Source organism: Pogona vitticeps, chromosome 4 (genome assembly GCF_051106095.1).
Source record: "Pogona vitticeps strain Pit_001003342236 chromosome 4, PviZW2.1, whole genome shotgun sequence".
Taxonomy (NCBI): domain Eukaryota; kingdom Metazoa; phylum Chordata; class Lepidosauria; order Squamata; family Agamidae; genus Pogona; species Pogona vitticeps.
The window spans coordinates 43,977,191-44,004,168 of NC_135786.1; the positions used below are offsets into that span (position 1 = coordinate 43,977,191).

A 26,978-nucleotide genomic window follows, 5' to 3' on the forward strand; every position below is an offset into this window, starting at 1 on the left:
CTGGATTAAATTGGGAGTTGGTTCAGGTCTTTAGAAATGTATTTAATGTCATGTGGTTTTTTTTGTCAGTGTGTGCATCCTTAAGGAATAACTTTTAGCATAGTTGTAAGCTATGTGGTATGTTTGCATTCAGCACTCCAGGTCCCAGTTTTCTCATTTTCTTCACTGTACTGAGGTGGAGTCTGCCTGCCTTGAAAGAGCTGATGCTGGACTCAGCAGTTTTTATTCAGCAAAGCCAGCATTAGTAGCTTACAACAAAGCCCACAGCTACTGTAACAGCCATTTCTTCTGTCCTTTTAAGAAACATCATGTCTGATCTAAATCGTGGCTTTTTTAATATTTAAAAATGTTATATATGTATATATAAATTTTGAAGTGGCATAGCGCTAGATCAATACAGCACTAAAATAGAAACCAATAGAAAACTTAACATTCAGACCTGTGCAAATCCCTCAGAATCCCACATGTGGCAATCACATATGCCAAATTGGTCCAAAGAAAGGAAGGAAGCTCAGAAACTATTTAAAATAAACAACCCCCACAAAGGTGTTTTAAAAACCCACTTTCCAGCCAAAAATGCACACTTAGCTATATACCATGTAGTCAGAGATTTTAATTCAATTTGAATCACACTAAACTTGACACAAAAACAGGAGTTGAATGGTGTGTAATTTAACCCTAAGACAGAGCAGACAATGACAATTTGTTGCTAACACTTTTGTTATTCTAAAAGAAGAAGTAGCGAGCGAGGAGAAACAAGAATGAGTTTTGAGAAGCCAGGCATGCTTGAAATGTTGTACATATTATATTATGTTTGTCTGTCAGCCAATCTTGTTTGATGTCATGGAGATTTAAGTCTTAGTTTATTCATAATGTAACTGATTGTGTAACCAATGCTCACTTCAGAATTTTATGCTCTATCAAGCACCTCTTCACTAACAAAACATAAGTAAAAGGTTACTGAATTTGCAAACCTACCCAATCACTGTAAAAAGTCAAATGAACTAGATCCCCTCCTCAAGATTTTTACAGGAGACTTTTTTTCCAACTCAAAGAGAAAATTTAGAGAAGAAATTAAAATCAATGTTACGATTTTAGGTTGGACTGCCATATATAACATACAATAAATGCAAATAGTTTCCCTTTGCTAAGATGTACACAGAAAACAGAAAGATTCCTATATGCAATTTCATCTTATGCTCAGTTTCCAAACAAGAAAACTAGACAGATTCAGTTTTGGCTTAGTGTGCAATCCAGGGGGATTTCTAAAATTCAGGAAACTTTGCTGCATATGTACATCTGGATAATTTTTAGAAGTACTCAGCTATTAAAAGCTGCAAGGTTCTTCAGAACTGCACTTTCTTTCCATTAAACAAGTAGCACAAAATATTTTACTTTTCACAATCTAACCAAAAGATAAACATTTGAACCCTAGTTTTATATTATATTAAAACCAAATAAATTCCATTCTCTCATTTCTACGATCTGTTATAATCTGAATATAATCTGTAGATACCACTAGCTACACTTTCCTAGTGTGCATTGAAAATGACAAGGCTTATTCCCAAAACCTGCAGCTTTAACATATGCCATCTGAATTTCAATTTTAATGTTTCAAAAGAATATAGCATCTGTAAATTCAAACAAAAATCAATTATTTCTGATAATGTGATAGTGAAAGAAGGCTTAGTTAGCAATATTGTGCCGTGATTGATTCAAGGAAGCTATCACACATACGCTATACAGATAACCAAGTATAATCCTCATTGAAGGCAGCTACGATTGCTGCAGGTACGCTGCTGTTACACTGCAGTTCCCTGCAGCAGACGTATAAACGGTAGATAATAAATGCACACGTATATAAATGCCAGCATACACATGCTGGGAAATCCTAGGTCATCCAAAATCACATACAGTGATACTTAACAACAGAGATTGTGTCATTCATGCTTTAAAGGGCAATGGGCAGAGTTCTAATTTTTATGGCACTTTGGATGCAATGGCAGAAACCTCAGTTAAAAATTCCTCCTAGTCAATGAGTTGCTTCTTGCCTTTCTTGTCACCTGCCAAACCACAGACTGACACACAACAAGGAATACATCAGTGACCTGTTAACTGGTGGCAAATTGCCACTACCATTTACATCACAACACTTACGCTGACATAAACAACCAATAGGATTTTGATCTGTTGTTTGGAAAGACTAGTATACCCACTGGTGTCTTGAGCACCACTAAGCAACTCAAAATCCCAGCTCTAAAAACACCAAACTAGCTTGCAAACGCACAAGTGACCATCTGATTCAAATTAACAAATGTTCTTTGAAAAAGATGGAGCAGCAGGCCAAAACATTAGTTTTATAGGAGAACTTGGAGAAGTTACTTTTTGGGGATGACTATAACTCTTAACCCCCCCTTTCCGGTCAGAGGTATTCTTGGTACTCTGTTGCAGACTACCACAAATCAATGGTATTCTGAAAGCAATATACAATGAAGCTCTGAAATATTAATTTTGAAATTCTGGCTTGCAAATTTGCCAATTTAAATATCTACCCTAGTGGGGGGGGTTATATGCTGCAATGGTTTATGCAATAAAGACAGGAATCCCATAGCTTTGTCACAACTCTCCAGTCTTCGAATGGTTTCCTTAAATTGTAAAACTAAAATGCACAAGTAGACGCTTCATTTTCTATCTTGCTACAACTATACATATCTAGGAGAAATACACTTAGAACTCTTTAGGGCCCAACTACAGCTGAACTGTGGTTTCTATAGCACAAAACTGAACAAGTTATTTTGAATTATATAATTCTATATCTGCTCAAATCTCTGAAGACATTTGTTGCTGATGTTGTTATTCATACAGCTGCACATGGAATTCCACTTTATGCTAACAATGCCATTCTAAGTGCGCGGGTTGGGGGAGGGGAATGAAAATCATCATGTTTTGGCTCATCAGAGTGTCCACTTGTTCAGTGTGTAATATCCATTCTGAACAATTCCAATAATTGTTGTTCCACTGTTTCAGCAAATTTAACACACACACACACACACAAATAAATCCCTACACTTACAGACCTGTAAATCCTACCCTATACCACAGCAGTGGCCAGCTAGGTTTGCACTGCAAATCATTACACTGACCAAAATCTTGTTGGCTTTGTGATGTGCATGACAGCAACTGTGCAAGTAAGCCTACTTACACTGTCATCCAGCTATTGTATTCTCTTCCTCCTCAGTTCAGAGAAGCAGGACACCACTGGGTACACCACAAACAGCAACTACGAAAGGGCAAAAATGTTGCACAGGTGCCGCTCCATACGCTTCCCCCCCCCCCAAGAGTTTGGAGAATGATTTACAGTGCAAGCTTAGCTTCAAGGGCCATCACTAAGATCTATGGTAAAAAGCAAATACACTAGGATGTCACTATCACTAAAGCCAATGAATCTTACTTTTGAGTAAACAAACTCAAGTTATGCTGCCATACCATAATCCTATGCATATTTACTTGTAAGAAAGCAAAGCAACCCCTGCAACATACAAACGACATTGTGGATGCCTTGCATGTTAAACACGCATCTCCATGTAAGCATGCATGTAAGAACTGCCCTAAGATCTTATGTGAATGGGATTTAGCTTCATGTTAAAGAGGCGGTGGTTTTGCCATCAGAAAGTGCAATCAAAACTTACTCAAATGCTAGACAAAATATAAGAATATTTATGTTCCTAACTGGGGCCCTTAATTCATTCATAGCACTTGTTCTCGGACTACTACACAGGCTTCAAAATGTTTCCTTGACTATAATGACCTTAAGATAACCCAAAAACTACTGTAAAAGACAAGAGATCATACATTAAACACAGTTAAAAGAGAAGAATTAACCCTACAAGCTGACTCTTGATGTCCTACAATTTTCTAAAGTAACAATAACTGTTTTGCTAACATGTCAAGCTTTGATGAAAATACTGTGTATGAAAATAGATTTGTTTCTGGAAACAACAGAACACAGGACTTCCTGTTTAAACTCAACTCCACCTTAAAAACTTCACATGCCCCTCTGTCAGTTCATAAAACCAGCATTTCATAATCTGTCACCAGTTGCAAGGAAAAGTTATTTAAACATATGAACTGAAGAGTTGCTTAGCCCACAGCCAAAAATAAACAAGAATTATTGAACCATTTTACAATTCTGCACAATGACTTTCATCTGTTTGCAACTCTAAATTAAAACAGCTGAATTTTACTCCTCCTTAGTTATGAATATCAAGCTATGACGGGGGGGGGGGGGGATGAACAGTTCCTTTTCAATAGGAAGCAACTGCTGGCAATTCCAAACTTGGTCAAACACAACCTTCCTCAACCTACCCTGTTCAAATGTTTTGGACTACAGCTCCCTTGCAAGAAAGTCAGCACAATCAATTTTCAGGTATAATGGGAACAACAGTCCAAAACATCTGTAGGGCGGTGAGTTGGTGAAGACGGTTCTGAAAGTATCACAGCCATGCCAGTCACAGGGAAGTACTGTACTTAACGCTGCTTCTGCAAATATCAAAAACCTTCATGTCTAATACACTCAGTGCCTTTCTTACACATATCTCATTAAAATAAGTGCAAGAGAACTGGGCCTTTGTACTACATCCATTTATGCCATTTACATTAGAGAAAGTCCCAGCAGAAAGTATCCTGGGCAAACTTGCAAATTCCCTGTAAGTGTGTTCAGAGTACTTCCATACATACCTTAAGGAGTAGCACTGCCTCAAGGCCATATCAAATAACATGGAGGATAGCTCTCTACTTTGGCCCTTCCAGCAGTGCTGGGGGGTACAGAGGGAATGGTGTGGCTCAGAATCCAGCTAAACCTCAACTTTGAACCTTGCATTAACTAATGTCAATTCCTTGGAGAAATCTTTAAAGCATAAAAACTTGATATTAACTTAAAACCCTCGCATAACATGTACAACAAATTACTGGTATTGCTAAAACAAATGGCAGGCTGTGACAGGCTTCAAATTTTCAGGTTAACAGTTTGCAAAACAAAACACCAATATTAGCAATATCTCAAGTCTGCATTTAGAAAGTAATTTTACTTGTTACATATGCGTGTACGTACACAAACACTCACACCACAGTAGCACCACCAACAAAAGCTACTACTTATTTTTTAAACAAAAAAAAAACAAGCATAAAACTGCATTTGTTTTATGCCAGCTTCTCATTTATATTGACGAATCAGGTGTACACATCACCACTGTGTCTGGAACTTCTCCCCACTCTTTCTATCAAACAAACTAATATCTAATGGCATATGAATAATGCCTCAGGGATTACTAATGTAGCAATTTAACTACTTTGAAAGTTATAGCCGCAGAGAATGTAACACAGTCATTGCCCAATATACGTGGGATTTTTAGACGTTTTGGAATTAAAACATGATATAGTCTACTTGATAGATGTGCCTGCCTTATCCAGGATAACTTAAAGAAAACTCAGTTGAGATTCAAACAAACTAGAGTTCAGTCATCGCTGAAAATCCTTTACAGGCACAGAAGCTTACACAACATTGCAGAACTGCTCTTAAAGGAACTGATGTATACAGAACAGAGTACAGTACTTCCTTGCACTACATTAAATTAGAACACTGGCTCCAAGAATTTACCACTATCCAAACTCCACAGTATTCTGCAACTAGTAATGATATACCCAAAAAGGGAAGTGCCATATACTCTTTCAAAATAGGAAATGCTGTAGTCTTTTTTTTTAATCAACTTACTTGATATCACTGAAAAAAGCACTACAGGACTAGTATGTTGTAATACTGTCAGCTGGATAATTTTACTGACAACTTAAAAACTCAGGTGCATTTTTGAACAGTTTGCAAGTTGCCTCAGGTTTTTTCATTCAACCTGCATTCAAATTTCAGTACTGCCATGCACATGCTTGCACGTGCACACCTCTAATTTAGTTGTTGAAACGGCTCCCAGAAGCCACAAAACACTGTATTTCACAAAATGCTCCTCCCTTCCATTTGCATTCAGCTAGGTTAGCAAAACATGACAGCTGCCCCCCTTCTTATGCAGAGTTGTAGGTATGCCTGGATACCAAGGCCAGGAAGTTCTTCAGGTACTGTAACTACAACACAAGGACTCGGGTGTCACGGCTATATCAGCCAGAAAATGTCCCCCACAGCATGCAGTTCCATGGTGTGAAGAAAGTAATGAAAGCAGCAACCCAAGTTCCTGGAAAACAGATTTTTTTTATCCCAGCAATTCCTGATGAGCTGAAAGAAGGAAGCCACATATACAGAGGTTCCTATGAAAGGAATAAAAAGCAGCACATTTCCCACTCTCTTCTATTTGGAACTGAAAGTTTTTCTTGGTGTTCATAATGGTTGTTATATTCAGCCTCCCCAGGCTTCAGGTGCAAAGCTACAAAGTTGAACAACTGCAACAAAAAGATTTGTCTCCCACTGCGAGAGAAAGAACAGCGAGTACTAGTTCATCTGGAGGCAGCCTAAAGCTGTGCCACAGAAGTCAAAGGCCTTCAGCTCAACACGGACCTCAACACTATTTTCAAAGAGAAGAAAAAGCCTGCCTCCCTGCAAATAAGTTAAGAAAAGAGTGGCAACAACCAGGCAAAGCTGAGACTAGAATAGAGAAGTTGATTCTTGTCTCCTCAAACACAAAATCTCAAAAAAAAAAAAAGTCCCTGGCGCCTACTATCTTTTCTCAGTATCTTGTTGCGTAGGAAATTCTGCATTTTATTTCCCCATTCATGGCACCAAGAGGGAAGGTGGGTTGCCACTGGAGCAGCAACTCAGCTGTTTGGGATTCATAGCCAGCATGACTGAAGCTGGCTGGATAGCTCAGTGAACGAGGTACTTGGCTGTGGAGCCAGAGGTTGGGAGTTCAACATCCCCACTGTGCCAAAAAAAAAAAAGGAAAAATGCCAACCTGTGTGCCCTTGGGCATGCTGCAGTTCCAGGATGTCCCCAAAAGAACAGAACTGCAGGCCACATCTGAGTACACTCTGCCTAGAAAACCTTGAAAAGGGCTGCTGTAAGTCAGAACTGACTTGACGGCACATGATGAGGATGAGGATGATGATGATTCCAATGGCTTCTGGAGTGATAGGTCAGGACTAGAGATGGGCATGAATCTCTGGTTTGTTGCAGTTCCTTTCCCAGCTGAACAGCTGATCTGAAGTTCAGCGGCCCACCCACTCCAGTGGGTGCCCGTTCAGCAGCAGTGCCCTATCCTGCCTCCTCCAGGAGCTGCTACTGAATGGGCGCCTGTTGGAGTGGTCAGAGTGCCGAACCGCAGATCAGCTGTTCTGCCAGGAAACAAACTACACCAAACCACCGTTCTGCACCCATCTCTAGTCAGGACTCCCCAATGCACTGTGGGAAGGTTGCCAATAAGCAAGAATCAAGGGACCTGGGTTCAAATCTCTACTCGGCCATGAAATCATGGGGGGGGGGGAGATTGTAAAGCCACTCCTTAAATATCTTACTTACCTTAAATATCTATGTTAGGATCACTATAAGTTGGTTTGGACTTGATGGGGATGAAAGTGATTAAAGATAGTGTATTACACTTTAATAGAAGGGCTAATAAGCTGAGAACAAGTCTCCAGCAGTGTTCAGTTTCTGTTTGTTAAACCTTCTTTTAGTCATTCTCCTCAGGAAACGCAAAACAGAACTTGGAAATTGTACTTTTTTGGACCACCACCCTCCCATGCTGGCTGAGAGGCCCTGGCAGTCACAGCCCTCAAAAATAACTTTTCCCAAGTTCTGCCACGAAGATTTTCTACAGAGGAGTGCCTGCCATGTCAGCATCAAGCACACCAAATGGCAACTACATACAATGATCCAAAAACTGGGCAGGGGAGCCTCTGCCCTGCCTGCACCAAAAAGGCAGAAACCCTGGAAAGATTTACCCTAAAAGAGTTTGCATCAGACCAGGGAGTAAATCCCCCCCCAAGCATCTGGTCCTGCTGGTGGAAGAGCCATCCCTTTCCACCCCTTATCCATACTAACAAGGGCGGTTTCGGGGGGGGGGGGCACTTCAGTTATGCCCTTTGGACACTCTTGCTTCCTGGGTGGGGGTTAGAAAACCTTCCCTCGCCTGTCAAACAGCTTATATTTCATTGAAAGAACAATCCCATTAAAAAAGGAATCTCTAAAGCATAGTTGGGGGGGGGGGTTTCAAAAAGAGAAACGGGACCAACAGAGACTTGTTCAAGCCCTCGATCATCTCAGGGTGACTCCTTTCCACCGCCCCCGACACGCACGGGTGGGCCAGGACCCACCACGCCGCCAAAGTGCGCCCCCCCCCCAAATTACATCCACTCCGGCCAGCCACCACCGCCACCACTCCTCCTCCCCCCCCCTCTGGCCCGGCGCCCGCCCGGCTGTCAGTGCGTCTCCCTCCCGAGCCCTCCTTTGCCTTGCCTGGCCGGGCGGGGAAGCTCTTCCCAGCCCGCTCGCGCCCCCCCCCCTCGACCGTCCTCCCTTGAGGGCTGGGGGGGGGGGAAACCACGGGCGAGGGGGTGGGGGGAAGGCAGAAGAGCTCCTCCGGCCTGCTGCTCTGGAAGGAGAACACCCGGAGCCCTCCCCGCCCGGGCCCTGAGCCAAGGGGAAGCGGCCGGGCCCCTCGGCCTGGCGGCGGGCGGAAGGCGAGCGGGCCCGCACTGGGCCGGGGAGGGAGGAACCCAGCACCCGCCACCGCCGCCGCCGCCACTTTCCCTGCCCCTTCCTGGTGCCGCCGCCGCCGCCGCCGCGCTCACCCCGTTGCAGCTGCCTGCCGGGCGAGCCCAGGCGCCCGCCCAGCCGCCTGCCCGCCGGCGATAGCTTGGTCGCTTCTGGGCTTCCTTCCTCTGGCTGGGCCGCCTGGCTGGCTGGCTGGCTGGCCTGCTCCCTGCTTGCCTGGGCTCCAAGCTCGGCGGCTCCAGTGTGCGGCGGCAGTGGCGAAGGCGGCTCAGCCACTCCGCGCGCGCTCGCGCACCCCCCCCTCCCCGCCTTTCCTCCCTTGCGTTGGGGAGGCCGGCGCAGGAGGAGCCAGAGAGCGGCGAAGGGGCGAAGGGGCGGGGCCGAGGCCAGCGCGACAAGTCCGTCGGGTGCGGGCAGGAGGAGGGCGAGGGGCGGGCGGGCAGGCGAGGCAGGCAAGCCGGGCGGGCAGATCTCGGCGCGCCGCAGCTTAAGGCGCGCGGCGAAATCGGCAAAGTGGCCTTAGCGCTGCCACTTTCAGTTGGACTCGGCCGCCAAGGATCAGCAGCAGCTGGGCTGGCGAAGTCTCTGTCCCCCTCCCTCTCGCCTCGCCTCGCCTCCCTGTCTTTCTTCTCCGCCCCGCAGCCGCCGAAGGTGGAAGGAATAGCGGGGAACCAACCTGGCACGACGGGTCCTCCCTGCTGCTGCAGCTGCTGCTGCTGCTGATCGCGCAGTGTGTTTTGTTTGACGTGCGAGTTTAACATAATAAGCCCTCTGATCCTAAAACTATCCACCCTGCATTTCCTCTTTTCCTCGCTTTAAAATATAATACTCGTTAAGATGCCGCATGTTTTTGTCTTCTTCTTCTTCTTCTTCTTCTTCTTCTTCTTCTTCTTCTTCTTCTTCTTCTTCTTCTTCTTCTTCTTCTTCTTCTTCTTCTTCTTCTTCCCCTTCGGATTTTGCCTGATCCTAAAAAGAGGTTTTTCCGGTCTCCAGTCTCCTGCGAAAAAAAACCTCGCCGCTGCCAAAGGGTGTAATAGTCCGGCAACGATTCTCATCCTTAGGCCGCAGGAAATGACAGCCATAAAGAAAGGCAACTCTGAGCATAGGATTATTTTTCCGTGCGATGCAAGATCTGTGTGAAAGCAGCTAAGGTGGCACATTTTTCAGACGAGAGAAAGGGTCGCGCCGCTTCATTTCACCACCCACAGAGGTATCTCTCTCAAAAGCTGTTCCGTGTAAAATAAAAATTAGTATAGCAAAAAAATAGATTTCCCTTTTCACGTTGTTGCCTGCTGAGAAGCGTGGCCTTCAATGCATAGGACTTTCCCTAAAGGGCTTAAAGTGACACAGGCCAGTCGAAGGCTTAATTGTCCTACAAACAGAATTCCATATTATTCACAGGAGTCATTTAATCTATACCAATGCTGGTCAAACCCGCTGACAAAAGCCATTCATTTGCTGTCCACTGCACATAGTGTTGGAAGTCACAAATATCATTCATAACACAGTTTGAACCCAGGGCTGAGAGCAAAGCACAAGAAAGGAAGGATACTATTCACAAACTCAAGAACTGAGCTTTGATTGAGCTTTGGCAGCATTGCAGCTGATGGGGTATTCTAGGGTTCAAAAGGTTGAGTGAAATTGAATGACCCAATTCTAGAACAGCTGATCTTTTTGCTGGGGGGGGGGAACCCCACTTATGGGCAGACTGGATGAAACATTCCTCGTTTGCTCTAACAGGATCAGTTTTTCTTTAACTAATAGTGCAATGGTAGAAAAGAAAGCTGGAATGTGAGGAGGGGCAGAGAGAGCAGCCTTTTTTCCCCTTCACCAAAGGCTGAGCACCTGAGGTTTGTAATGGTAAGATCATAATGGGAGCAGAGGGTTAAAGTATGCTGCTTATATACTGACCATAGTACTTAGAGTACACTCTAGGCAGTTTACAAGTTAATTATGCAAGCTAACATTAAAGCTGTCCTCTCAAAACATCGCGGTCCTGATCCTGTTCGGTCCACACCAGCTTTTTGTTAAATAAATCCATCATGCAAGAGCAAACCATATGGCGAATGTCACGTCTTGTTGATACCTATGGCATTAGGCAAAGAACCTTAAGTGTCACATTGAGCTCTGTTTTAAACTTGGTATTTATGATTGGCAGAACAATAAAGAATACTATTAAGGAATCCAATGTAAACACACACACAAATGATCAACAGGATTCCAAGTAATATCCTGGATTTCAAAAGAGTAAAGTTTACAAAATACAGTAGTAAAGTTTGATAGCAAAGTTTGCATAAAGAAATTAAACAAACATTAACATTTGAGTATTAACTGCTTGAGTCTGTATGTTTTCACTGATGACTGTCCAAATCCATATCAATGTATTAAGCCAATTCGAAGGTCACAAGAATATGCAAACTTTTAGGATCTTCATACATCTTCATCAGACAAGCTGTTACAAAGAACGGGTTAGGAAAGTGTCAAGAGGAAGATGACTTGATGTTGAAGCCATTGAGTCTGCATAATCACAGTCTTAAGGTGGAATCAGGAAGGAGGTACAGTATCTTGTTTGAATGTCTATATACCGGTACTTCATTTCCAGTTTGAAAAGGATTAAGCTCACATTAAAAGTCTTTAAGGTGCTATAATGTTTTTGTCATCCTTATTTTTATTTTTTATTTTACTTTTTATTTTTGCTTTTGTTTTGTTTTTGCCTAACGTACAATGTAGATGTATAATCATCCATAATTCATATGTCAAGCTTAGTGAAATTTAGTGCTCTATGTAAGACAAGCGATACTGAACAAGGCATCTGCAAGGATTTTGTAAATCCTATTTTTAAGCCCTTGGTAGGATTTGTGCAAGAAATAGGTAGGATTCCAAAGAGGATATTTAACCTCATAAAGTATTAAAAATACCATCCTAGAGTTACTGAAAGTAAAAAAGGCTAAATATGGTTTTTAAGAGGTAGCATGATATGCTGCTTTAACTCTGACCACTTCCAGATCTCACTGGCTCATCAGCAACTCTATTTCTCTAATCTACAGGCTCAAATTAATCCACAGTATAATATTATATACTTTTTCTTTTAAGGAATAACAATCATTGAAACAATGAGAATGGTACAAGCAGCAGAGGAATAAATGAGAGAGGAAGACACATACACACAGAGAGAGAAAGAAAAGTCACGAACAATTAAGTGGAGAACTTTTTTTCCTTATCAGAATAGAAAGTGTGTCATTGACTGTTAAGAGCACAGGGGAAAACAAATGACATTAATGATATTTCCTTTGTCACTGAGCACAGTGGAGTTTTGAGGATTTAAACATATAGTACTAAGACCCCAACTTAGCCATGCTTAGTGTAGATCCATTGACTTCATTGGTTTCCAAATGGCACAGAATGCAGCAGCCAGACTTCTTAGTGGGGTGAGGAAACATCAACATATTTATCCCACTCTGGCTGCATTGCACTGGCTGCCCATTCAGTTCCACATTGATTTCAAAGTTCTAATGATCACATACAAAGCCCTAAAAGGCTTAGGACCTCAATACTTGGTGGAATGCCTCCTCCCACCTAGATCTACTCGTATCACTCGATCTAGCCAGGAGGGGCGACTGACTGAGGAGCCTAACGCTGAGGGAGACCCGGAAAGAGAAAACAAGATGCCAGGCCTTCTCGGCAGTCTCTGGAACAAGCTCTCCCCCCCCCCCCCGAGATTCATCTGGCCCCCTCACTAGGCATTTTCAAAAACCGACTCAAGACCTGGTTATATAGACAGGCCTTGCCTCCGGGCACTACGTAACCTCCTCTTTTTCTCTATCTTTATCTACTTTGTTCTGTATAAATGCTGTAAATTGTTATTTGATATTGTTTTTATTCTGCGTTTTGTGAGCCACCCAGAATAGACTATGTCTAAATGGGCAGCATATAAGCCCAATAAATAAACAAATAAATAAAATTCATTGGGTTTACTCCAAGTGTGACCATATTTTATTTGTTTGTTTTATTTCTAGACAACCTTGCTTCCTGTTTTAGTCCCACTCATATTCTGTTGGCATGTTAATCACAGCTTTGGATTCGGAAATGCTAATTGTCCCTTGAACATCTCTAGTTGGCCATGAAATCTGTGTGTTTTTTTTCCTTTGATGCTGTGCATCTTCCTTATACATGTTACCTTCCCTCATTGTCTTAAATATCCATGGTGCCATCCTGGAAAACTTATTAGAACAAGGATTCAACTAGCTGAAGGCACATTCTGTGGTAGATCACACAAATGATCATAAAGTTACTTGAATCCTGCAACAGAGTTGTAAAAATGTCTTGATCAAGGATACAGTGAGTGCAGTTGTTTTTGGAAGCCTCAAATAACAAAGCTCTTAAAAAGAACAGATAAGAAATTATCTGTCTTGCTCAACAACATGTAACAGTGCAGAACCTGGAATACTGATCTGTAATTATCTCTGTGATTGACCTTGTCCTTACAAATTTCCTCTTTTCACCTTTTCAAGGCTAGCTCCCATTTTGATCTCCCCCTCCCTTCCCCCAGGGCATCCTCTGGAAATCCTCTCCCACAGCTGTCTCCTTTCAGAAGTCTTCCCTCCTGTGATAGTACTGTAATCTGTATGAGATAGCTATATGTTCCTTCCGTTTTGATTATTCTCAGTGGCTTTGAAGGGGACTCCTTTTTTCATTTCCCCACAACCCTATGAAACTACATTGCCTCCACAGCATAGTGGGTGGTGGGTCCGATATCAATGTAGGTGGTGAGTCCAATATCAATGTTGGCTTCTGACAGGGCTCTGGAGCTCCAGCAGTGGGTTGTAATGCAAACCATTCATTTACATACAGTATTTGGTTCCTTTGAGAGGGTCATAAAGTATATACAGTATTTCCTGGTAAGAACCACTATCATTTTGTGGTTAGTGCACAGAGTTGGGGTTTTGGGACTACACATTCCAAAATGTCCTAGCCAGCAGCAACCAGTCTCATCATTAGATTAAAGCACTCAAGAGATCCATGTGCATGTCTCATTTCACATGAAACTCCTTAGGTAACTTTGGGACAATCACTTTCTCTCAGCGTCACAGAGTTGGTGTGGGGAACCAGTTGGAGGGAAGATAGTCATATACTCTGTATTTTTTTCTCATTGGATGTTGCCTAGCGTAGTGAATTGTACTGGAGGGGTCCATTGAATCAGTGGGTATTTAGTGAGTGAGCTTCCATTGAGTCAAATGGGCCTACTTTAACTGCAGCTTACTTTTGTTTAGTGGGTTGCAGTTAAGAGTGGACACATTTGAATCAATGAACTTATGGAGGAGTTGATTTATCGTGTCCCCATTGATTCAGTGGGCTTATTCTGGTGTGATTTGCTGTGCTACACAACAAGATTTTGGCCATTGATTAATATTTTCTCTGCCATTATTTTTGAATTGTTATATTGATTGCTGTTTATTCTGTACAGTATATCCTGAGCTGTATTCAGCATGTGTGTATGTGTGTGTGTGAGAGAGAGAGCAAGACCGAGTGAATGAGAATACAAATAAACTGATAATGCTGTATTTGCATAACTGCAACTCTTCTGTTACATCTTACGATGTTGTTGAATTTGTTAACTGCCCAGAGTGGCAAGCAAGTAATGTTTATAAGATTAAACAGTATACAGGTACTGTGTTGAATTAGTATAGCAAGTCTTATTTTAATTTTCCTGGCTGCAGTCAGTAGTAAGTTGCAACTAGAGTAGCCTTATTGAATCAATGAATCTTATGGAGGATTTAACTCACCATTAATTCCCAGTGATTTAGTGGGCCTTATTTAGAGTTCCTGTTGGATTTCAGCTATTTTGTATTTGCAGTTAATGGATTCAACAGCATTTAATCAGTTAACAGCATTTCACAAAATGCTACCGCCAACACCAACAGAGGTGTAAATACTTCCCCTGCTGGACTTTTTAGTAGTCAACCTGACAGCCAGTTGCTGAACATATGCTGACAGGAAGCAGCACTTCAAAGAGCAAATTGCACTGTTGTAATCTTTTTCATCCAGGTTAGAATCATGAAGACTGAGCATGATCCCAGTCTGAAAATATCTAAAATCCAAATTCCTTGTTATGATTTGTTTTGATTTGTGCAATTCTTATTCTTCCCAGACCTTAAAGATGATTATTGGTGCAAGTTGCCACACCGTTTAAAAGATTATTGAAGCAAATCAGTACACATTTAATAAGATGCTTATCAAAACATTTTATTATACTACACATGCGTTGTGAATAATTGCATTCTCTTTCTAAAACGGCACAGGCAGAGTGAGAAATTCCAAAAGTGATATCCTCATTTAAATCCTGCAAAAGAATCAAGATTTTTCATAATGAATGGTGCACCATTAAGATCAATGTGAGAGTATACAGAGCCAGAATTCTAATACATGCACACATGCAGAGAGGGACAGCCATTCAGGATTTGTTCCCTTGCCTTCAGGGCCTACATTTTGCTTTATTCCTTAGTGAACTTCCCTGTCATTTGTTTCCGATCAAAACCCTTTAGCATCATGAGGGATTTCCTTAGCCCCCCGCTCTTCTCAAACCCCCCTTTCTACACATTCTTGTCTTCTTAGACCATTCAGGTTTCTCTTTCCATCATTTTCTCAGGATCTTTCCCTCCTTCAATATGTTGCCTTATTTCGTGCAGTCACTCTGATGATCAAGCATGCTCTCCATTGCATCTCCCATTTCCCAGCTCCTTCTGTTGCTCAACCTCCATGACTTCATGGCACACCTGATTCTGAGCTCCCTTCTGGGCAATCAAGCAGATGAGCTGCTTTCCCCTTCACACCACTTGTCAACATCTATCACCAAGCTTTTGTCTTCAGTAGTTTCACTGTTTCTGAAAATGGTATGACATCCCAGCAGCTCAGCCAATGACAGGAAAGGTTTTCACATTAAGTATCACAGAGTTTTTAATACTCATATCTTCTCTGATAGTTGTTCAGAAGCCATTAACTATCAATTGTTCTTTGCTAAATAATTCCTTCTGCCAAGAAAGGAGAGAAATGAGAAGGAAAAAAGCCCTCTTAGGTGCAAACTAAAAAAAAAGTCTCAGATCATGGCAGATAGATGAGATGTTTTATACTAATAAATAATCATGCACATATTTCTTAAGTCACACACAGAGAAATGACATTTGTTTGAAAGCACAGCTTTATAATCACTCATCAAGGGATATAAGACCCACAACAGTGTTCTCTCCAGAGAAATCTAAAGCTAGGCAAATGGGTTTGGGGATACTGTATATTGAGCAGCAAAGTTATGTTTTCCTGTATCAGCCTTGCAAATGGACAAGTGATTTACATACACGTATGTCTCACATGGCCTACTAGCATTTTGTATATCCGTAAAACAGAACAACAGAAATCAATTAGAGTTTCACAGAGCATAAATGATGACCATACTTTGCAGGTCACTGCGTTTCATGATGCAGTAGTATATTAGTGAACATCCCTGATATAATCCATCGAAAATTTAGGATATAATCCAGGTTAAGTCAGAATGAAGTATTATTACAATAGGTCATTTCACAAAAATATAGTGATGTTAGTCTATCATAGCAAACATTACAAATGTTCCTGTGGGCAGTGAAAGACAGTGGCCAGAGTCCTATTGTCCTATGCAATCTCCAAAAGGCAATCCCACAAGGCAAGGTGTTAGTTTCCCAACTATCTGCTGCTTGGCTTCCCTGAATTGCACAGCTGATCACACAATCGTTCTCATCACCAGACACATGACCAGAAGCCTAAGAAACAAGAAATTGACCGTACAGTTGCCTTGCATGCATGGTTTTCTTTGGTTGGACTATGGCCCGTAGAGTGTAATCCTAATTAGCTAAAATGACTGAGGGTCAGCTAAGATGACACAAGGCCAGCTAAGGCTATACTGAATCAAAGTATTCCAGCCTTAAGATATTGAACATTAGTTAGGACTGGCCTCATGCTGACCTACCTTTATGCCCCTGCATCCCTGGGCTAGAGGACCTTTGGATCTGACACAACTTACATCTTCCCTCAGTCTGCCTCTTCCTCACACCTACTTTGGCTCTTCTGCTGGCAGATTTTAACCAGCTAGGGAGGAGCTTCCCAGCAAAGGTTCCTTGGACCACGAAGGAGATTTCTGCCACCAGATAAAGTTTCTGCCTCTGTGCCCCCAGAAGTTACCAAGTGTTTTGTACCAAGAAAATCACCAGCCTTAGCAGTTCAAATGACCAGGTCGCTGTCTAATTATCAGCTATCTGTCAGCATTAATATGGACTGCACCCTCAGTCAGTGGAAATGCGTATAGCTTGTTGGATTTCAGTAAGCACTCCTTCTCTGAAAAAAAAGTTGGGAAGGGGGAGACAGCCAGCTCAGCATATAGCTTACAACTGGTGCTAAATTACGAAATAGTAATTACAGCAGAAATTGGTCTTCTCCTCAGCCCAGCATAATTGAACGAGAGGCTACAACTGACTGCTTTCCAGCTCCACTATTTATATCTTGCTTCTTATCTCATCTTGAGATCCTCCCTTTTGTTTTGGACACAGTGCAATAGGCTATGTATGGTCAGCTGGGCTGAAAAGTTCTTCTGTTCCTTCTGTTAAAAGAACTCACAGACTGTTGTGTTATTAGACAATGCTAACAATCTATTCTTTTTTCTATGTTCAGATTTAAATTAGAAATGGGCAACTTGTGGCCCTCCAGAGTTTTGTTTGACTGGAACTCCCATCAGCCGTATTCAACAAGCATGATGGGAGTTGCAGTCTAACAGCATATAAGAGGTTACAAGTTAACCAACTCTGATTGAAATGTATGGCCTACCTTTCTACTCTAAGAGCCAAGGCAGCTTTCCTGCTACACTTTGTGTTTTTGCATCTATAAGCGACTGCCTTCCGAGATTAAGACAGGAAGCTAGCTGCCTAGATAAGCGTGGTGGCAATCACAGTTTTAAAAGAGGCATATCCTGGCCTTTCATACAATCAATACACTTCTAGATGGTGCAGTGTGCACAGAAAGCAATGGGGAGGGGGTTCTGTTCTGCACAGGGGCAATATCTTTTTCTTATACTACATGGCTTGATCAACTCACTGCGACAAGGTTGGTTTTATAACTGCCTAATTATTATGTGTTAGTAGCTTTTCTTAAACTAATTAATCGCTTATCTCTTTCCATATCTTTTCAATTCCATTTATTATAGTTGTAATCATCCATTGAAGCATGTGTATAATAACCTGACAACTGAGATAATACTTCATGCACCTAATGAAAGGAGCCATAGTTAACAAAGGTTTATGCCATAATGAAATGTATTCATCCTTTTATGATGCCATAGCATGGTCCTTGTTATTTGTGCTGCAGTAAACTAACACAGCCTGTGTCCTGAGCACACTCCTGTACTGCAGTGAGTCCTGGACACTTTGTGCCCGGCAGGAGAGGAAGCTGAACACCTTCCATTTGCGTTGCCTCCGACGGATTTTTGGTATCACCTGGCAGGACAGAGTTCCAAATAGAGTAGTCCTAGAACGAGCTGGAATTTCCAGCATGCATACATTACTGAAACAGCAACGCCTACGCTGGCTTGGGCACGTTGTGAGAATGGCTGATGGTCGGATTCCAAAGGATCTCCTATATGGAGAATTAGTGCAGGGAAATCGCCCCAGAGGGAGACCACAGCTGACATACAAGGATATCTGCAAGCGGGATCTGAAGGCCTTAGGAATAGACCTCAACAGATGGGAAACTCTGACATCTGATCGTTCAGCCTGGAGGCAAGCCGTGCATCACGGCCTCTCCCAATTTGAAGAGACCCTTGTCCAGCAGGCCGAGGCAAAGAGGAAGTCACAAAGGAAGCAAAACCAGGGAGCTGGACAGGGGACAGATTGGATTTGTCTTCAGTGTGGAAGAGATTGTAACTCTCGAATTGGCCTCCTCAGCCACACCAGAAGCTGTTCCAAGTCCTCCATACAGAGCACGCTACCATAGTCTTTCGAGACTGAAGGATGCCTACTCTAAACTAACACAGCTACCCTCCTAAGCAATTATTATAATAAAAAATGACAAATGGTTGGAAAAAGCACAATTCAAAATACAACAAATAATAGTAGTGGGGTTAAAAACAGCAGTTCAGTGCATTAAAAGTCATAACAAAGATGGCTTGGAAAATCTTCTTTAAGATAAAAAACATAATGTACAGAAAGCTGTCTGGTGACCAAGAGTACATCCTGGAATATCCCCCTACCAGGATCTGAAGTGCATATATGGTAATTCCCCATATATTTAAAACTGGCATCATTTCTAAAGTCATGTGTGAGCAATCATTTGGACTACTTGAAAGAAGGATCTGCTCCACCCTGAGCCGCCAGATGGGAGGGAAGGGTGGAGAAATAGTAAGAAAGGAAGTGGAATCAGAGGAAGAAAGAGACAGAAATGCCTGTAAGAAATGGGAGGGATAGTAGAAAACAGATTGTTTGACAACTCATTCGTGTGCTTGAAAATCGAATATGATATTCCTGGATAAGGAAAATATTAGGATATTAAATTGCCATAATCTTGAATGCTAACTGTCATGTTAGAAACCATAACTTTGTCAGAGAAAATGGTGTATAGTGTAGGGATTAGCACTATCGCCTACAGTTAACACATTTTGGTCCTGTTCCAAATGCTGTTTTGGTTCCCTTCCCCACCCTGCCAGTTTCCTGATGCATATGAATACCACACTCTGAGTGCTGGCAATGAACCATGGCTGGCTGAAATTGGTGGGATAGTGTCCTTAAAATTCCTCTATTTTAACATTCGATAGATGACAATCCTCTTCGCACAAGTGTCTTCTATTTAAAAGGCTCTCCAGTCCAAGTCTGATTGAAAGAGAAAGAATGATTAGGAAGCGGACCAGGGTTCATGAAGTCTGAAGTCGCCCAGCCATACTGAGCAGATTTAGCCAGCAGAGGAGTTCCTGGTCACTACAGTATGTTCTCTATTTGGATGAGATGCATTGTTATTATGTTTTTATTTTTCAAAAAAAAATTATCTTTGATCTGTCATCTGTACATAATGCTGTGTTTCCCCCAAAATAAGACAGGTTCATATTAATTTTTGCTCCAAAAATGCATTAGGGCTTATTTTCAGGGGATGTTTTATTTTTTTCATGTACAACAATCTACATTTATTCAAATACAGTCATGCTATCTTCTTCTGGTTGCTGCACAATGGTGGAAGGTGGGGTTTCACTTAACTGGGGTTTATTTTGGGGGTAGGGATTATATTACGAGCATCCTGAAAAATTATACTAGGGCTTATTTTCAGGTTAGTTCTTATTTTTGTGGAAACAGGATGCTAAACCAGTGTGTATCTTCCTCTGCCCTTCTTTTTGTGGCATGCCAGTGACCATCATACTCTGGTTCGATTGTCATGAGACTCCTAACAAATATCTCAACAGAACATTGCCTTTCACAAAAAGAAAAAAGATACTCCACCCCAGGGTCAAAGCAACAGGTATGGAGGCAAGGTAAACATTGGGCTTCTTTACTGGGGAGGAGATATAGAACTGGAAACTTGGTTTGGGCATAAATTTGGCCAGTTATGGTACCTAATATCTGTTCTTTAAAAAAAGTACTATTATTGCACCGTGTATTTGTGCTCACCATAAAGTTCACCTTTAAGGTGTAGTGCTTTGTCACAAAACACATAATTGTTACATCAGAATGGAAATGCATACAGTGCTGCCATACATAGGCCATGTGAGCCTGCATTGTGAATGTGAGCCTGCATTTCAAGCAAAACTAAACTGCTCCTACTATCTGTTCATCTGCATCTTTTCCCACTCAGTGCTCTTGTGCTCTTCATTATAACCAGTGACTCATGTCACTCATCTCGTCTGTAAGTAATCATTCCAGAGATCACAATCTTCGCATCTAAATAGGGGCCCACAATGTGCGTTTGGTTTAGCGTGGAGACCCCCATTACCTTTTGTTGCACCTGGAAGCTGAGTTTTAGCAAGAGGGACAGACGCTGGCCCCATTTGCTGCTAACTCACAATTTCTCACTAAGTGTAACCAGATTGAATGTAAGATACCATTTAGTTTACCTGTCAATAATTTATGTGCCAACTGCTACTTATATGAAACATGCAAATTTGCCCTTGCCCTGAATTTATGCATAAAAGGCAGTTGACATGTAAATTATTAACAATTAAGCTGTTTCTTTAGCTATTAGAATTTTGTTATTCATATAATTTTCAACCTTTCTTGTTGCAGTTGTCATTGTCCATATCTCATTTATCCTCATCCTTAGCCTCGCAACCATAATATTGTATTTATAAACATGTGGCCTAATACTGTATTCCATACGGATAAAGAAGTAAACTGTATGTTTAAAAAATCTGTTAGTCTTAAAGACTGTGAGTCTTTGTTTGCTTGTTGTTTACATATCTACAAACAATTCTGTTTCTCACTTTCATCAGATCTAGCTGGGATTGTGACTTCCATTAACAACTGCTTGAAATCAATGGTGGACTGACAAGTGAATAAATCAAAGACTGGGAAGATATAGTGGTGGTGAGGTGCTCAGTTGACAAGGTCGGTGAAAACATTTGCCTTTGGGATGATATTTCTCTTCAGGCATCACATTAGTCCTTTCAGAGCACTCTCAACCCAGTGTTGCTCTTAATGCCCAGATGTGGTCTGGAGTGATTTTAGTTTGATTAAACCACCATGGTGTATCTACTGCAGGAATACCACAGGTTTATACCCTAATCCTAACCCAAACCCATTTAATATTTTTAAAAAGCTGTACAAAAGAAAAAAGGGGGGAGGGAAAAGAAGACTCATGTGGAAGTTTCAGAAGTTATATTCTTCATCTTCTTGAAATGGCTATTACATGATAGTCGAGGGGAGGCAAAGCCCAGTGGAGCTTTCTTCTTAGGAGCAGAGTTTGGAAAACTGGCCAGCCTGGCTGGGGGATTCTGGAGTTTTATTTCAAAAAAGAATCAGAAAAAGTTTTCAATCTCTGCTCAGGAGATCCATTTACAGTCATGAGTGTTTGAATAACATAGGCTAGAGATGTGTAAGCTTGTGTTTTTGGATTACAATTCCCAGATTTCTCATGACACTGTAGCAAATCTGCATATGTCTATTATAGGCCATGAAACACACATATCCATGGACCCATAGAGGTTTTCTGAAGCAACAGATCATCTGTGGTTGAGATAAAAATGATCACAACCCTTATGAGATCCCTTTCAGGTTCATAACTGCAATTGTCCAGGACAAGTGATCACAGCTCAGGCTGATGCAAATGCCTGCTAATAATATCCATTTGCCAATTTAATTAAATTCAGAAAAACACTGCATGTGCATAATGAGCACAGATGCCAACTTGATGGGATCACAACCCTGGAGAAGGAGAGAGGTCAAACTCAGAAGAACAACACATCATTGTTACATCAGAATGGAAATGCATACAGTGCTGCCATACATAGGCCATTGGCAGCATGAAAAAATGCAGGAGATACTAATGATCTTGGAAGCATTTATCAAATGTGCCTATTTCTTAAACTGTGAATAAGTTGGATTTTTTCTCTGTCTTTGATGTCAGATTTCATCATTGTTAGGAATATGGTCTAGGAACAAACCCTGGTAAAAGCTCAGTAGAAAATAAAATAGAAGAACCTATGAAATTTAGGGATACTTGTTACTCCAAATGTTACCTCAGTTGAGTCACTAGACTCAGGTAGTACTAATAAATCCAACAATGGCTATAGAAATTGTTATGACTCTTACATGGTATGCAAGGGTTCACTAATTTCTTGAACACTCATGACAAGGTGTTATGCCGTGCTTAGACACAAAATACACACAAGGGGGGGACGGACGCATCTCAACATCTACCCTGTTTCCATGAAAATAAGACCCAACCTGAAAATAAGCTCTAGTGTGATTTTTCAGGATGCTCGTAATATAAGCCCTACTCCAAAAATAAGCACGGGTTAAGTGAAATCCCGCCCTCCACCATTGTGCAGCATTGTGCAGCAACCAGAAGAATATAACATGACTAAAATTAAACATCCCCTGAAAATAAGCCCTAATGCATTTTTTGGTAGCAAAATTAATATAAGACCCTGTCTTATTTTTGGGGAAACACGGTAGAGTTTTGAAGACATGTTTCAAATGCACTGAGATTCTTCCACAAACCTGTAAATAGTTGAAGTGTTTCACAGCAGTGACAATAACAAGCAGATGGGGTCAGATGGGGTCCCCTGCACCGTGTATTTTGAACTGCAGATTCTGCTTATGCCAGCACAACCATGGTGTTCTTTGACCTGCTGTCGGTATGAGACACCTGAAGGAGCAATTCCTTACTTCTCACTTTTTGGAGGGGAGAAGATAACGGGGAGGTCTTTACCAAAAAAATTTGAGGATAATCTAGGGAAGCCACCCAGAAACCAACATAATTGGACAACGATAATAACAATTATCCAACTGTTGCTTGTTCCATCCATTCATAAGAGGACAGGGCATCAGGGCTGGGGAAAATCCCAAGTTTGCAGAAGTAGAAAGAAGAAGTAACAAAACAAAACAAAGGGCGAGGGCGAAGAAAAAAGTGGAGACTTAAAAAAAAACAAGCTAAAGAAGAAATGAACATGCTAAGTGGCTGGGAAATGTTGAGTAATTGCTGGAAAGGGAGTGGAAGTGAAAACTGGGGGAGGGAAGGAATTCAAATTAGAGTACCCAGGACAGGATTGGTAAAAACCTTGGGTGGGAATAATCTGCATGGTAATATTTTTGGGGCACGTCTTCATACCATCTGTAGAATGTTCTCAGGTGTGTAAAATGCTTAATGTGTGTTATGTGAATGTTAATATGGGGATTAATGTTCCCCATAGTGCAGACAGCAGGAAGCAGGGGGAGAGAGAGAAGAAGAGGTATGAGTTTAAATTTATAGTATTGAGTATACTATATACCATAGTAGAGACGTGAAAGCAAACAAACTATGATTTTAATCTGTGAAGAATTTTGCAAGCATAAGTGATAGCTGTGTTGCAATCGAGTGGGCTGCAGATCTGGAAGCTTTCTTCCCCATTCCCAGTTCAACCCCTGACTCTGCAACAAACTCACTAACCTCAAGCAAGTCTCTCTCTTGCCCATCCTTAGTTTTCTGTCATCTGCAATATGGGGCATATTAATCATGGGTGAAATCACAGGAAGCACTGTAAACACTTTAAAGTTCTCTAAAGTGGGTTCCATTCACCTACCTCTAGTTTTCAGTTCCAATCCTCTTTTCCAACAATCATGCAATATTCTGTAGCATGTTCTTTTATTGATCTTGTTTGAGACACACACAGAGAGGCACCTTTTACCTATCTTCTTTCTACGTTAGGTGTGTAAAAGCTCTCTGAATGTAAGCATACACAATTATATACAATGAATTGTTTGTGCATATTTGCATCTGGTACAGCAGTGGCAGCCTCTGAATTAAATTAGCCAAAAGATAGTAAGGATATGGAGGTAAAGAGCATTTTGGCACAGAGACAGCTTAAAGGAGTGCTTGCGTCAATCAATTTGCAACAGAAAAGTCTACCGGAATTCACATTACAAATGCCTCTCCTCTGTCCTCTTTCACACATTAATAACAGCCAGGAAGGATGGCTAATGTTGATAAGAGATTCACTTCAAAGTGAATCAAAGCCTTGCATGTGAACAGAAAGAAGTAAAATGTCACCTGGAGATAAAAAATAAAGTGCGCTACTTTATTCCACCCCATAGTGCTTAAAGCACTCTTTGGGCAATGAGCTGAGTACTCAGTTTACCAACCTCAGAAGGATGGAAGGTGGAGTCAATCTTGAGTAGGCTTCCTGAGCCCAGGATTGATTTCAGGTTGTGAGCAGAGTCTTCACTGCAGCACAGTTGAATCACTATGACGTATTTTCCCAGGTAAAAAGTGGTCTCTCTGAAACCAGTGCCTCCTGCATTTGGTATGAATTACAGCTCCTCTACTCAAACTATTGGCCACGTCGGCTATTGTAATCCAAATCCCCAGACTCATGACAACTGAGTCTTGTTCTGAAAATGCTGGAAATCCAGACTTTGTGTTAGACTCTTCGGAAATATTGTAAGGACTGCATGTACCTTTATTTAAAATAACAGTGAAGACAACAATATTCCATAGATATATGGTCGGTAGATATCTGAAAAACAACATTGCCATCTATCTTCAAACATCAGAGCAGATTGAACAGAGGGGTAAACCCAGAACAACTGATTTATGGAAACTTGGAATCTTGATTCCTTGCTGACATGGGTTTATTTTCTATGTTAAGAAGACATCTTTAAATATATGTCCATTAGTGGTCTTTGTTTCTTCTTTTTTTTTGGGGGGGGAGATTATTAGTTATAAAGGAAATTAACAAACAATAGCATTTATTAATGAAAACATATGTTCACCAGCAGTTGATTAAAATTTGTAAATTGCTAGTTACAAATAAAGGGCGTTTTTAATTATTATTTTTATTTGCAATAATTAAGAATTAACTACATTACATGACAATTGTAATGTAATGAAGGCTACCTTTCTCTTTTTGTGAGGTACCTGTAACAGTCTGAATTATCTTTACAGTTACCTGAGGTGTATAACCTCACTACGTAGATATGTTTTGGAGTATAGGCTGATAGCTTATAGCATTTTTATATATTTTTTGTTTTAGGAGATAAAAAGTACCTGTTTGGGTTACGTTTTAATAACAAAAAAGTAATGTGCTACAAATTAAGTTTAAAATATAGAAAAGTTAAAAATTGTACTGCTGATGGTAACTAGTGTATGAATTACATATAACATACTACTTTAAAGGTAATTTTCCATACCACTATATAGGCAGAGCTTGAAACATTTCCTGTTTCAATTTCCAGAATATCCTAGTCACCATGGGGAAAGGGCTGGAAGATTATGGTTGCTGTAGTTGAAAAAGGTAACTTTTCCAAGTTCTAGCTGCCCCATCCTCTTCAGCTTTTTTGAATATTTCAAGTCTCAAAGCCTCTTCCCTGGAGAATTTTCATGGGCATCTGATGCTCTTTTTAAAAAATTAAAATTAAAAAACCAGTGACTGCATCTTCTAATTTAATCTTCCAAAGCCCAATTTAGCTCGCTGGCAAAAGCCACCTAGAGCAGGCCTCCCACTGCTTCAGCTTGGCATGAGCCTGCTCATTTTGGGGGTGGGGGTGGAGGGAGAGTCTCATTTTTAAGCTAATGGGAACTTAATGGACTAGTTATCATCTGCTTGCTCCAAGCCAGAGCTTCGCTGCCCAGAACATGCCAAAGGTTTTTCTCTTTCTTTGTTCTTCTTAGCTGCCACTAGTTGTAACGTGATCCCAAAAGGGCACTGCTCAGGTCTAAAGAAAGGGCTCTTCACTGTTGTTTTGTCAGTCTTCTTTTTGATCACATCAGAGGCACCAGTTTCATTTCTATATTTGTAGACGTTTTCCTGGCAGTTGCAAGTAATCACCCCTCCTGCACTACATGAGTTTATTCACGGTGGAAATAATTCCTTCCAGAGTAGTTTATTTATGGACCTCCACACGTGAAGTTTCAGGATTTCCAGTACAAGAGTTACTCTATCTGGGAATGTTTCTTTGTTGTCTGGTTTATGATGCATTCATACCAAACTGAACAGTATAAATGTAAAGCGAACAAGAAGTCACGATAGGGTGGCATTATATAACTGTCTCTGTAGTTATGATATGTTGGGCAAAGCCTCATTCTTCCAGAGGGTGCACTGTATGTATAGACTTCATTTTTTTTTTAATACAAAGTAAAGTTAAATGACCAGGGTGGTTTCCCCTGCACTTAGGCATCATTCTTTCCAGGGCCAAAATAAGGCATCTTGGGACCCTGGAACCATGTTTAAGAGGGTCACCAGCATTTTCCCTTGCAAATTTATCTTATTCTATGTTTTCAGTTTGCATTTTTTGTAACTTAAGGCCATCACAGTCTGAGACTCTAAGCTACAGCTCACTTAGCTTCTGTATAACTCTGGCATTTCTCCTTTATAAGCAGAAAGACCAGACATTAATTAAAGAAAGAGCACAAATGATCTGAATATTAATTGAAGAAAGAGGGCAAAGTTTCACTCTGGAGTAAGAGCAAAAACAAAAACCTGGAGACCAATATCCCCTACCCTGTTGAAATTCTTCTTCAATGGATTTAGGGCACAGCTAAGCACCTTGTATCTATTAAAGGGACATGGTGGTGCTTCAGGTTA

General features: G+C 41.2%; 1 protein-coding gene across 4 annotated transcripts in view; it reads right to left on the bottom strand.

Moving 5' to 3' along the window:
- Window positions 1-26,978, bottom strand: part of RAP1A (RAP1A, member of RAS oncogene family) — a 142,892-nt gene that overhangs the window by 104,350 nt on the left and 11,564 nt on the right. The window contains exon 1 of one of the 4 annotated variants that reach the window (XM_078393377.1): window positions 9,384-9,463. The exons of 1 other annotated variant lie outside the window; for it this stretch is intronic. The gene's annotated coding sequence lies outside the window, so the exon portion shown is untranslated. Of the gene's footprint in view, window positions 1-8,449; window positions 8,525-8,784; window positions 8,930-9,383; window positions 9,464-26,978 lie in introns of those variants that run through there. 2 more of the 4 variants (XM_072997196.2, XM_072997197.2) reach the window with 2 other exon arrangements.